This window comes from Mustela erminea, chromosome 14 (assembly GCF_009829155.1).
Source record: "Mustela erminea isolate mMusErm1 chromosome 14, mMusErm1.Pri, whole genome shotgun sequence".
In the NCBI taxonomy this organism is placed as follows: Eukaryota; Metazoa; Chordata; class Mammalia; order Carnivora; family Mustelidae; genus Mustela; species Mustela erminea.
The window spans coordinates 70731774-70744231 of NC_045627.1; the positions used below are offsets into that span (position 1 = coordinate 70731774).

The following is a 12458-nucleotide window of genomic DNA, read 5'->3' on the forward strand; positions in this document are numbered from 1 at the left end:
TCAGCCATCCTTTTCCTGAGCAGAATTTCCCACCAGGGTATCCTCTCCAGTTGCAGATGGACGCATCCGTGAAACGTGATGTGGACAAAGAATGAAATCTCTGTGATCAACATGGCATTTTTCTCCCACAGAAGCAGGGAAATGTGAAAAAGTCTGTCCTGAAAAATAACTGGCAGTGAAAGTCGAACCAACTGCTTATCCTCCTCTTGGGTGGGCACAAATGATTGAAGAGCTTAATGGGTGAAGGAAATTGCCCCCAGGGAGACAGAATCCTTTGAGAACACCACACTGGACCTGGCCAGTCCGAGACCCAGTGAACCTGTTGTTTCGTATACATGAATGAACATAGAGCTTACCGCCGGAGGGAGCACAAATGAACCAGTTCTTTAACTTCCATTTTAAATTAAACAAATGGAAAACTGTGCTTTCCAAATCTATTAGCACCTTATAATGAAGTCCTTAGCAGAGGCTCAATAATTGAATACTCCATCTTTTAAGGAAAATAAATTGTTGGCGGTTCACTTTTAGGTTGAGTGTTGTTAGTCTTTTACCTAAATTGGGACTTCATGAAAATGGAGTACTTACAGATTCTTGAAGAAAACTGTTTTGTTTTTAGGTGTCAGTCTGGTGTAGTACGAAGCCAGGCCACATCCACAAGCAGAGATCTGGGCTGTGAAAGGGTCACAAAACTGTGAGCTTCTTAATGTCCAGGATTGTGTTTTATTTGGATACTCACCCCCAGATACCCTAAATAGGAGGGCTTCAGAATATTCTTTTTGCTAAATTAGATGATAGATGCTTATGTGTGACTCAATAGGAAATGTTAGAAGGCAAATATAAGAGCAGAGGCAAAAATGTAAGAAAAATGGAATTAGTCTTTGTCACTCCAAGTCTTAGAGGTCAATATCTTATGTCTGAAACCTCCCCTTCATATATTATTCATGAGTCTTTCCTTACTTCTTTTCCTCCAATCATCATTCTATTAACACCTACTCTCAAGAAGGAATCTGAAACTCATGCACAGAAAGGGGTAATTGACTGTTGTACCAACTTAATGACCATACTATAATCCCAACAGGAATTAAATTCTTAATTGAACTAAGCTAGACACTTTTGATTGTTACAACCCATTGATGGGGAGTGGTGGGTGAGAGGAAGCTGTTGAATATCCTACAGTTTACAAGGCACCCACCCACCCCCAAAAGAAGAATTATTTGAAGATTTATTGGTAACAAAGTTGATGAGGTTGAGAAATCCTGTTCTAGGGGAATAAAATCTAAGCATTGTGATTCTCAGCATAACTGGCAGTGAAGAGAGGAAGAAAGGATATTTGTTGAGAAGAAATTAAAGCTCATCTTTATAAGGTATCGAAGTATATAAAGACAAGTGATATCCTTTTAGAGAGGCAGTCTGTGTAAGTAACTAAATACAGTCAGACCCTTGCCTACAGAATGGAGGGTCAGCCTGGCCGCATGATGGCTGAGCCTTCTGTGGGCATCAAAGCCAGATTTCAGACTGTGGCATTGGCGTTGTTTCCAATCTTGGGACCTGGTCCTCAGGTTCACATCCCTTTCTCTTAACTTTGTGATTTCCATAGAGCAAGTCTCAGTCCTCCTCATCTCCACATTCCCCACTGCTGGTCCTTCCAGGGGACTTGTATAAGGCTCCCACATCTCTTCAAGCTCATGTTGTCTCCGTTGTAAAATAGGAATAAGCCACAACAACCAAAGTGATTCACTGAGTGGGTTTCTGTAAAGTCTGGGATGTACCTGGGACAGAGAAAGGGGTGTCTCACTTCAAGTTTTTAGTACCATTTCATTTTTTTAAAATTTTAATTCAAGTGTAATTAACAATGTTATATTAGTTTCAGGTGTACAGTATAGTGAGTGATTCAACAGTCCCATATATGACTCCGTGCTCCTCAAGATAAGTGCACTCATAATCCCCTTCACCTATTTCACTCCCCCATCTCAACCATTTGTTTGTTCTTTATAGTTAAGAGTCGGTGTTTTAGTTTGTCTGTCTCCTTTTTCTTTCTTTAGTTCATTTTTTTTTTCTTAAATTACACCTATGAATGAAATAATATGGTCTGACAGGCTCTTTTCACTTAGCATTATACTTTTTATATCTATCCACATTGTTGCCAACAGCAAGATTTTTTTCTTCCTTTTTATGACTAGGTAATATTCCATTATATACCGGCTGCATTTTCTTTATCCATTCATCTACCGTGGAAGTTGGGCTGCTACCGTAGTTAGGCTATTGTAAAGAATGTTGCACTAAACATGGGGGTGCATATATCCCTTTGAATTAGTGTTTTTTGTATTCTTTGGGAAAATATCCTCTAGTGCAATTACTGGGTCAGAGGGTAGCTCTATTTTTAATTTTTTGAGGAAACGTCATACTGCTTTCTACAGTGGCTGTGACCACTGTGCTCTCTGCATTCCCACCAACAGTGCAAGAGGGTTCCTTTTTCCCCACATCCTTGCCATTTCTTTTTGTTGTTTGTGTTTTTGATTAGTCATTCTGACAGATGTGGGGTGATATCTCATGGTGGGTTTGATTTGCATTTCCCTGATGATGAGTGATGTTGAGCATCTTTTCATGTGTCTGTTGGCCATCTGTATACTTCTTTGGAAAAATGTCTATTCATGTCTTCTGCCCATTTTTAAATTATTCATTTTGAGGATTTGAGCTTTATCCATTCTTTGTATGTTTTAGATACTAAGCCATTATCAGATATGCCATTTGCAAATATCTTCTCCCACTCAGTAGGTTGTTTTTTCAGTTTTGTTGGTTTTTCAATTCTTTTTCTATGCAGAAACTTTGAATTTTGATGTTGTCCTCAGAATTTATTTTTGCTTTTGTTTTCCTTGCCTCAGGAGACATATCTAGAAGGAAGTTACTACTACCTATTTCATTCTGAGCTAATTGCTCAACTCTCAGAGCTCTCATTTGTGAGATGCATGTTACCTACATCGGGAGGACATTGTGAGGATTTAATGGGAAAATGGAGAAGAGCAATGAGCTTTAGTCCTCTCACACTGTCAAATAAATCATATTGCTGGTGAGATCACTGTTATCATGGATAATCTTTTCTATGGATTATCATTCACTGATTCACTGATTGTTTGGCTTATTTGTTCATTCATTCATTTATTTGACCAACATCTAGTAAGATCTTGCCATAGCTTATGTATTATAGAGATAAGTATTTCAAAAATCATCTTTCTTGGCCAAAAATACTTTGTGAAGCTGAAACTCTGAACTTGGGAGAAGCAGACAGAGATAGCCAATGTAGAGAATGAATGAAAGTAACCCGTGTCTGCAAGTCGTCTTGTGTCCTAGTGTCCCCAGGAACGCTGTACCACATTTTTGTTTTACAGGTTTCATAGCCTTTATAGTCTCTGAGATTCTCCTAGTGGCCTGTCAATGTGTTTATGGTCTGCCTTTACCCTGGTGTATAAGCTCCATGAGAATCACACTGTGGTCTCTCTTGCTCCTGCTCAATCCTGTGTGATCAGAAAAAGTTCAGAGTAAATACCTGTTGACAGAAGAGATGAAGAGACAAGGAGTGTAGAAGGTAAAATAAAGCTTGAGTCAGGGGTGCCTGGGTGGCTCAGTGGGTTAAAGCCTCTGTCTTCGGCTCAGGTCATGATCCCGGAGTTCTAGGATTGAGCCCCACATCGGCCTCCCTGCTCAGCAGGGAGCCTGCTTCCTCCCTCCCCTCTCTCTCTCTGCCTGCTTGTGATCTTTGTCAAATAAATAAATAAAATCTTTAAAAAAAAAAAAAAAGCTTGAGTCAGAAGTCAGAGGATGTACAACATCAGAAGTATGATCTCATAAAGAAATAATTGATAAGATGGACTTCTTGAAGATGAAAAATGCTCTATAAAAGATAATGTCAGAGAAGGACAATGGAAGAAAATATTTGCAAAAAACATTTGTAATAAAGGAACTGGTATCCAAGATATCAAGAGCTCTTAAAACTCAACCACATGATTCAGCAATCACACTATTTGGTGTTGACCCAAAAGAGACAAAAACTTAGGTCACACAAAAACCTGCACATGGATGTTTATAGCAGTTTCATTCATAATTATCAAAACTTGGAAGCAACCAAGATGCCCTTCAATGGGTGAGCAGATAAACAGAAGTACACCCATACCATGGAATATTACTCAATGTTAACAGAAATGAGCTATCAACCTGAAAATACGAGGAGGAAACTTACAGACAGGTTACTAAGCAGAAGAAGCCAATCTGAAAAAGGTACACACTACAGAATTCCAGCTCTGTGACGTTTTGGAAAAGGCAAAGCTGTGGAGACAGAGAAAAGGTCTGTGGTTGTCAGAGGCTATGGGGAGAAAGGGATGAACGGATGGAGCCCAGAGGATTTGGGGGGGCAAAGAAACTACTCTGTGTGATGCTATAGTGAGTACATGTGATATACATTTGTCAAAACCCATAAGAATGTAAAACACCAAGAGAGAACCCTGACATAAACAATGGGCTGTGGGGGATAATGAGGTGCCTGTGTAGGTTCATCATTCACAACAAATGCACCGATTCGGTGTGAGATGTTAATAGCAGGTGGGCTGTGCTTTTGTGAGAGGAGGAGTTATTCACTCTCCATACTTCCTCCTCAATTTTGCTGTAAACAAAAAGTGTTCAAAGAAGAAGAAAAAAAAAAAACCCTTAGAGAATGCAGGATCCGGACTTTATTCAAAAAAGGAGGACTTGGGGTTTCTGAGAAGAGTATCATTTTCAGAGCTCTGCTTTTGGCTGATTTGTATGTATTCAAGAAGCAGTGGCTAGGCATGGACAGAGATCTTGACAGTGTAAGGTCATGGTAAGCATTTGAATAAAGAAGTAAAGTGTATCTAATAAAAAGAATGATCTATGGGAGCACAATTGTTCTTCTCTACGTGATGTCCATACCGAAGAGAACATCAGCTGATTTTTTTTGTGTCTCAACACTGGCTACTCTGCAAAAGACTTATTTCTTCAGATGAAAGTTTTGTAACCAGAAACTACCCTCTTCCACATGAATCTACAATGGCTCTTTTCCCCCAGGTAATAATAGCCTTGAGAAAAGACCTTGTCTACAGTTTCTCGATCGGACAACAAAAGCACAGCAACACTTAAAGCTTCTTTGACAAAGAGAAACTTTTCATTTTCTTCCCTACTCCAGGCCCTCATGTGCCTTGGCCAGTTATTGGCAACCTTCCAACCTTATCTCCCTCCCCACAAACCCATTTCTATTTCTATTTTGACTCTATTTTTTTTTTTACACCAATCATGTTATTCACTCTTATTTTTCACGCTTTTATATTCAGTTGAGTACATTTTTTCTGCATGCTGATTTTTGAAAGTTTTGGAGATTTAGCTAAATTGACAGGTGCTGTATTAGTGCAATTATTTCCACTATCTTACAGCTTTTCATTTTGTGACTATATCATAATTTATTCATCACTTTTTCTGTTGAGGCTCATTTAAGACATTTTCAATCAATCTTAAAATTTTTTTCTTTTTCTTTCCTTTTTTTTTTTTAAAATACTTTATTTATTTGACAGAGAGAGCACAGCAGCAGGCAGGGGATGATGGGGAAGCAGTCTTTCTGCTGAGCAGAGAGGCTGATGCCGGGCTTGATCATGACCTGAGCCAACGGCAGGTGTTTAACCAACTGAGCCACTCAGGGGACCCCTAATCTTAATTTTCAATTTAAAGTGTGTTTCTGAACCACATACAATAACATAATGGATAGTTAAGCATTCATTGTCTTTTGCCCATGCATGAATATTTCTTCAAGGTACATATATAGCACTTATGTCACTGGGTTAAAAAATACATATATAACACAATTTATTCAATATTGTCATTTGTCCTTCGAAGATGTGTGCCAACTTTCACTGTTTGGAATTTCCAAATTTCCCAGATCTGTGTCTAGCGCTTTGGCATTATTTGACTTTAGATTTATGGAAATCTCAGGGGCACAAAATAATAGCTTTCTATTGTTTTAATCTGTCTTTCTCTGATAACGTTTCAGATTGATGACATTCTCATGTACTTATTGGCCATTTGGCTTTCACCTTTTGTGAATGACAGTTTCATATATTTTGCCCACTTTTTCATTAGGTTGTTTTATCTTTTTTTCATTTTGATTTGTAGAAGCTCTCTATAAATTCTGGATACTTCGCTTTTGTCAGTTTTATGCATTGCAAATATCTTCTAAAAATCTGTTCCTTGTCTTTTTACCTTGTTTATGATGTCTTTCGATAAACAGATGTTCTTTATTGAATGGATTCAAGCTTACCCATTTTTTTTCCTTTATGGTTCATCCTTTCTTATGTCTTTTAAAAGGGAAAATCTTTTCAAACCTAAGATTGTAAATATAATGTTTCACATTTTATTCTAAGTGTTTAAAAGTTTTACTTTGCACAGTTGGTCTTTTGTCCACCAGAATTTAATTTTGCATTATCTCTTGTTCCTCTTATTATACACCCTCCACTAAAGTACCTTCCTTTATTGCCTCAATAAATCTTGATTTGTTATAAGACAGCTTCATTCCCACTTTTCTTATGAAGCCATCTTTGAGCTCTCAATGCTTTGCTGACTTCTCTCTCCCTGGACTGCTAAAACATCTGTCTCTGAAACTGTAATGATTTTTATCTGAGTACTGAGAATGTTAATAGATACCTGTAGTGTCCAGACGGGTAGCCCAGAAAAGTGAAATGGGTCAGAATGAACATAATTAGTGGGGAATGTGACAGGTTAGGATGCACAACACAGCATATGACCTACTCATTGGTGAAGCTGCTACACAGGTTTGGTCAATTATTGCCATGGAAACCATGAGCCCACAATTGCCAGATCTTCTGACTTTCATTTTTAAAAGACACCAGGAGTTTAGATATTTACATAAAATCTTCTAAGTTTTAAAGCTGGCAACAATTTGAAATGTTTAAATGAATAATAAGGGGATCTGGGATATATGATCTAATGCCGTGTTTCTCTACCTTTTTGTCATTATTGCCTTCTTTAAGGAGGCTTACATTTTTTTCCCCCTAATCACTTACCCATGGGATTAAATATTTAAAAAATTCATAATCACACTCAGATTCCAAGGAGAGAATTTAGAAGAAATTCTACAGTGTGACCAGGATGCTTTCTCAGTTACTGAACATCTTTCACCCCAGCCAGACCCAAACCCTGAGAAAATGGCAAACACAACCTCTTCCTGAAGTTGAAGTTGTACCTCCACTCTTGTGGATAGAATGCAATTCCCTCCAAGAGCTTTCTGAGATGTCACTGAACCGAAGGCGTAGTTTCATAGTCCTCAGGAAAGCAACAGAGGAATAGCGAGAAGTAGACCGAACCCCATTGTCTTCCAGGGGAAGGCCTGCTCCCTGGGAGGAAGTTCGAGAGTAAGGCCATTGGGCTTTTAATTCAGTCTTGGTTCCTAAGCTTCAGTTTCTTCACCTTGCCCAGTTCACATACAGTTTGTTGACTATTTCAAAAGTTAGCTTGTCTGGTGACATCAGCCCTAGAACAGGAATCAGAGTATTAGGTTCAGGTCTGTGTGCGCCCCTGGGAGCTTGGTGCAAAGTACTCTGATCTTCGGTTTTCCCATATGTAAAGTCAGATGAGCTGTAAGGTCAACCCCAAGCCCAGGGTCTGCAGAAGCCTTGACATACAGCTGCCAAGAGCACTGGCTCTTAGGTCCATCAGACATGAGTTTTGACTTCTAAACATGCAATGCAGTGGCTGGATGACCTCAAAAATGTTACATAGTTTCTCTTGGGAGTATTTTCAGCAAGGGTAAAATGTTTGTAAATGAATTCTTCTTCATTTGGTTACTCTGAAGATCAAACGGGATCACAGGGAACAGCTCTGATATGATTAATTTAGTACATACAAGACAATTTATATTACAAAAAGCCATAAAGACATTACTTCTTTATTATCATTATTACAGGATATTTTGTTCTACTGTCAGCATTCAAACCTGAATGAAACATTCTTTACTTGCTCCCCGAATTTTCAGTTTCCTATGGGAGGAACATTTTCAATAGAATCTCCTTTTCCAGAAAAATATGTGTAATTTTCTCCTTGGAGGCTGGAATTTCAGTCCTGCCTTTCACAAAGCCCACCTGGGCGAGGGGCCAGGGATGCAGCTGAGTCTGGCAAAAATATTATCCACCGATAAGCAGCGAATAATACCACAACGCCCCTCCAGAAACCCGCAGACACTCACAAATGAAGAAGACCCAGAACTACTAAAGGAGATAGCCTGGGTTTGTCGGTGTCCTCTTACATCTCTGTTTGCTGGCTAAGTGTATCTCAGCAATTCTTACCCTTAATTTTTCAACAGATTTACTGAGATATAATTAACAAACTATGAGGCTCCTTCAGTAGTGATTCTTTCTGTTTTTGAGGATCTCTGATGGTTTTCCTGTGTGTGGGCTTTTGATAAGCATCCAGACATATATGTGGTGGGTGGCGCCTGGGTGGCTCAGTCAGTTAAACACTGCCTTCAGCTCAGGTCATGCTCCCAGGATCCTGGGATCGAGTCCCACATTGGGCTCCCTGCTCAGCGGGGAGCCTTTTTCTCCCTCTGCCTGCTCCCCCTGCTTGTGCTCTCTCTTTCTTTCTCTGGTGAATAAATAATAATAATAATAATAATAATCTCTTTAAAAACACACACACACACACAAAAAAAAAAAAACAAATAAGTATGTGCTTGTGTTATCTGTGTTTCTGTACCAATACGTAAATCTGTGTGACTCTGTAACTGTAGACCTCTTTTCTATGAGGTCTCTGTGTCTATGTGTGTCTGAGTTTGTACATATCTCAGAGCCTGTTTGTGAGGTTCTAGAAATGAATCTGTGTCTGAATGTGTATCTATAGCTGTGTGGTATAAGTTAAACCTGTTAGGGTCTCTATGCCAGCTCTATATTGTATGTTTCCTGAATGCGTAACAGTTCTGAACATGTGTATGCCAATATTTGTTACAAGTGACAAGGTTAAATAATGTTAATTTGGCCCATCAAGGTTACTGAATTGTCCAAACAAGCATGGTGAAAAACACAGGTGAATGATTTTAAACTTGGATTTTTTTTTTTTTTTTTCTTTTACTTCGGGATCTCTATCCTACTGCTCAAGTTGATTTTTGGAGGATGCTGAATGAAAAGCGATTAGTCTTAAGTGGCTTCAGTCATAAGAATTTTTAAAGGTCCCCAGGTAATTCTAACGTGCAGCCTAGGTGTTGAACACTTGCACCGGGAAAGTGGCTTGGTCCTTGACACTTTTCTTGAAATCTGCAACCTGCTTTCCTCCAATTTAACATCAAGTTTGTAACAGCAGGGAGGGAGGTTAATTTGATACTTTATTGGATGTGAAAAAGAACTTATCCTCCTTTTGCCTGTGGAGCAGGGAAGTGTCCCGGGAGACCTGAGCCCATGAGCTAACAGCTCCTAACAGCTGAGGAGGAGTCCCCCCCAGGCCCAATCCTCCTCCCATTCCAGCAGGCAGTGGGCTCCTTTTATGAGTACATCTGTCTAATTAGACAGATGTAGTGCTGCCTTAATTTCCATATACATCCTTCAGATCCACTGTGGGTCTTTGGCAAATCCGAAGAGAATTTACTAGTATAATAAACAAAATGTTTTATTTAAAAAAATTGCATGTTCTGCAACATTCCTCTAATGGGGAGGCTCAGGAAAGAGAAAATGCAGAGGGGTGTAGGACGGAGACCTGAAGAGGGAGGGAGAACGAGACGAAGGAATGAGATGAATAATGTCTTTGATACTTAAACCCCAAGAGAGGGACACCCATGAGGTACGAAGCAACTATATAAAAATTAGAGCGAAAAAATAAGCCCCCCCCCCGTTTTTTTTTGTTTGTTTGTTTCAGAGTACAGACCTCACTTATGGTGCCAATAGGACTCTTTGGAGTGAGAAACTGATTGCTGACATTTTCCAAACCCATAACTCCCAACCACTCTCCATGGAGAGATTTCTCAGTTCTGATCATTTGAATTTTGATATTCATAGCAATGAATCCAGATGGGTAGGAGACTTTCATTCACTGAGACTAGACAAAATTAGATTCCTTAATATTCGCACTATCCACTACCGCAACTAGAAGTTTACATGACGCACAGTAACTGCTCAATAAATATTTGAGGAATAAATAAATGACAGGCCTGGCTTTAACAACCTGATAGATCTGAATTGGCTACCCAGAGGTCTCTCTCTAACAGAAAGAAAAGGGAAATAATCAGTGAGAAAGCTCTCTTAGGTCTCTAAATTGTTCACAAGGGAACTATTAAATGAAATAAAGTATTCCTAAAAAAAAACAAAAATTTAAGAGGATAGAAGTAGAGGCTATGAGTCAGTGTTTATTAGCATAATTTAATGATGTTTACAGATGCTTATAGAAGGAAAATAAAATGCGAAATACCTTAATACCACAATCCATCTGGAAGTTTCAGTTATATGTTAAATAGTACTTTATACCTTCTAAATATAATTCAGTTAAAAGGCTTTGGGTTGTTAAAAATAATAGCTAACGTTTACTAGAACCAATGATTTACATAAAAGGCTTCATTTCGTATTTTCATTTACCTCGGTAGGTTGTTTTATGACACCACAAATTCGCAGGTAGGAGAAATTAAGACTCAAGAAGTTAAATTACTTGCCTCCGTTCACATGACTCTAGAATTCTAAAACAGGTCAACTGGCCACAGAGCCCATATGATTAACTGATTAACTATTACACTACTCAACTTGACTTTCTCAATTCAACTTTCTCAACCACAGTAGCACCAGGTGCCAGCCATCCTGACCTCCACTGAGGTCTTGATGGAAGAAGAATTACTGAATAAATGGGGACACTTGGAGGGGGATGACTTCAAACGCATGATTCACTTTTCTTAAGTCCTATGCCTTAAGACACTTTAGATACAACGCAAGGTATCTACCATCCATAAGTTTGGGAATACTTTATTATGGAAGGCATGAGACTGTTTTGCTTCACAGTTCTTAAGATAGGCAAGATGACCACCCCCCAGAACTTTATAGCTATCCCTGGGACAGTTCAGTTTAACTTCTGTTCTTTTATAGTTGAGGGTCCTCTGGTCCTTACACCTGGAGAAAGTTTTCCAATAACAAAGCAGTCAGTGACAAAACCGGGATGAAAATTTAGTTCTGCCAACTCCCTGGCTATAGATCTTTGGATGATATCAGATGTTTAATCTTTTTCTTGAAACATTTCAAAGATGGGAAGACAGATTTGTTGACCTTAGTGATCTCTGCCCACACTAAAATAGCCCCAGGGGATTGCTATCCATTGATCCAAAATAAATTCTTTATTTATTTTTTTTTTAAATTTTTAATTTTTTATAAACATATATTTTTATCCCCAGGGGTACAGGTCTGTGAATCACCAGGTTTACACACTTCATAGCACTCACCAAAGCACATACCCTCCCCAATGTCCATAACCCCACCCCCCTTAATAGGAAGATTAATCTCTTTTTTCTCAGATGGAAACCAAGAAGGACTCTTTCCTCTTCTCTAGACTTGGCATTTATAACAAGGGGGAAAGAGTTACAAGCATTATGCAGTCTTATTCCATAGACCGAATCCTTTGGAGTAGCTCCTGTCACTATTTTGGCCTCAAACACAGAATGATAGATTCTGGAGTCGGGCAAAGATTATCCTTATACCCAAACAACAGCATTTCTCTGCAGTAAGAAAGTCAAAATAAAAATGAAAAACAATTTTTTTTTCTAATTGTGGTTTCCCCAAATCTTCCCTGAAAGAACCAAAATTTTAGAATTTTCTTAGTGCATCATGCAGTCTTTTGAATCAGGCTCTCACTAGAAATTAGTCCAGCAATTTGCTAAATTGGTCCTACTTTTCCATTAGATGTGGCTTTTATCTGATCAGCAGCCTGTTATCTCCCATTTAATACCACGTGCAGCTGCTTCATTTCAAAATGAAATGAGCTTCAGTTTATTGATGAGAAAGAAAGGAAACAAAAAGGATCTTAAACAACTGAGATGAAAGACAGCAAATTTTAGGTTAAAAGTTGGCACGTTTTAGAAGGTGCTCATTGGAGCGGCCGCTAGATAAACGGCATCGACATCTTGTTCCTTGAGGAGAAAGATAAAGAGTAGAGGGGAGGTGGACAAATAGAGGCAGCATCGAAAAGGGGAAAAGGATTCTAAAAAAAATTTTCAGCTCTGAATTGAACAGTTGGAGATAAACTCACTTCTATGTATTCTTTTATCCCCAAGTGCAGAGTCAGGATTCAGAGACTTGAGGGTTTTTTATTCCAGATGTTACTCATTCATTGTCTCTGACACGTTCCAACCAAGTAGCTGGTTGGCCCATGTTTAAAAAGCACCTGACGTGTTGAATGGACAGACTCGCTCCTCAGCTCATCCCTTC

General features: G+C 38.9%; 1 long non-coding RNA gene across 3 annotated transcripts in view; it reads right to left on the minus strand.

Annotated features, from left to right (window-relative positions):
* The window catches only part of LOC116573342, an 81203-nt gene that overhangs the window by 12859 nt on the left and 55886 nt on the right, over positions 1–12458 (minus strand). For 2 of the 3 annotated variants that reach the window (XR_004278718.1, XR_004278719.1), the window contains one exon: positions 5648–7546. This is a non-coding gene — a long non-coding RNA (uncharacterized LOC116573342). Of the gene's footprint in view, positions 1–5647; positions 7547–12458 lie in introns of those variants that run through there. The other variant, XR_004278720.1, reaches the window with a different exon arrangement.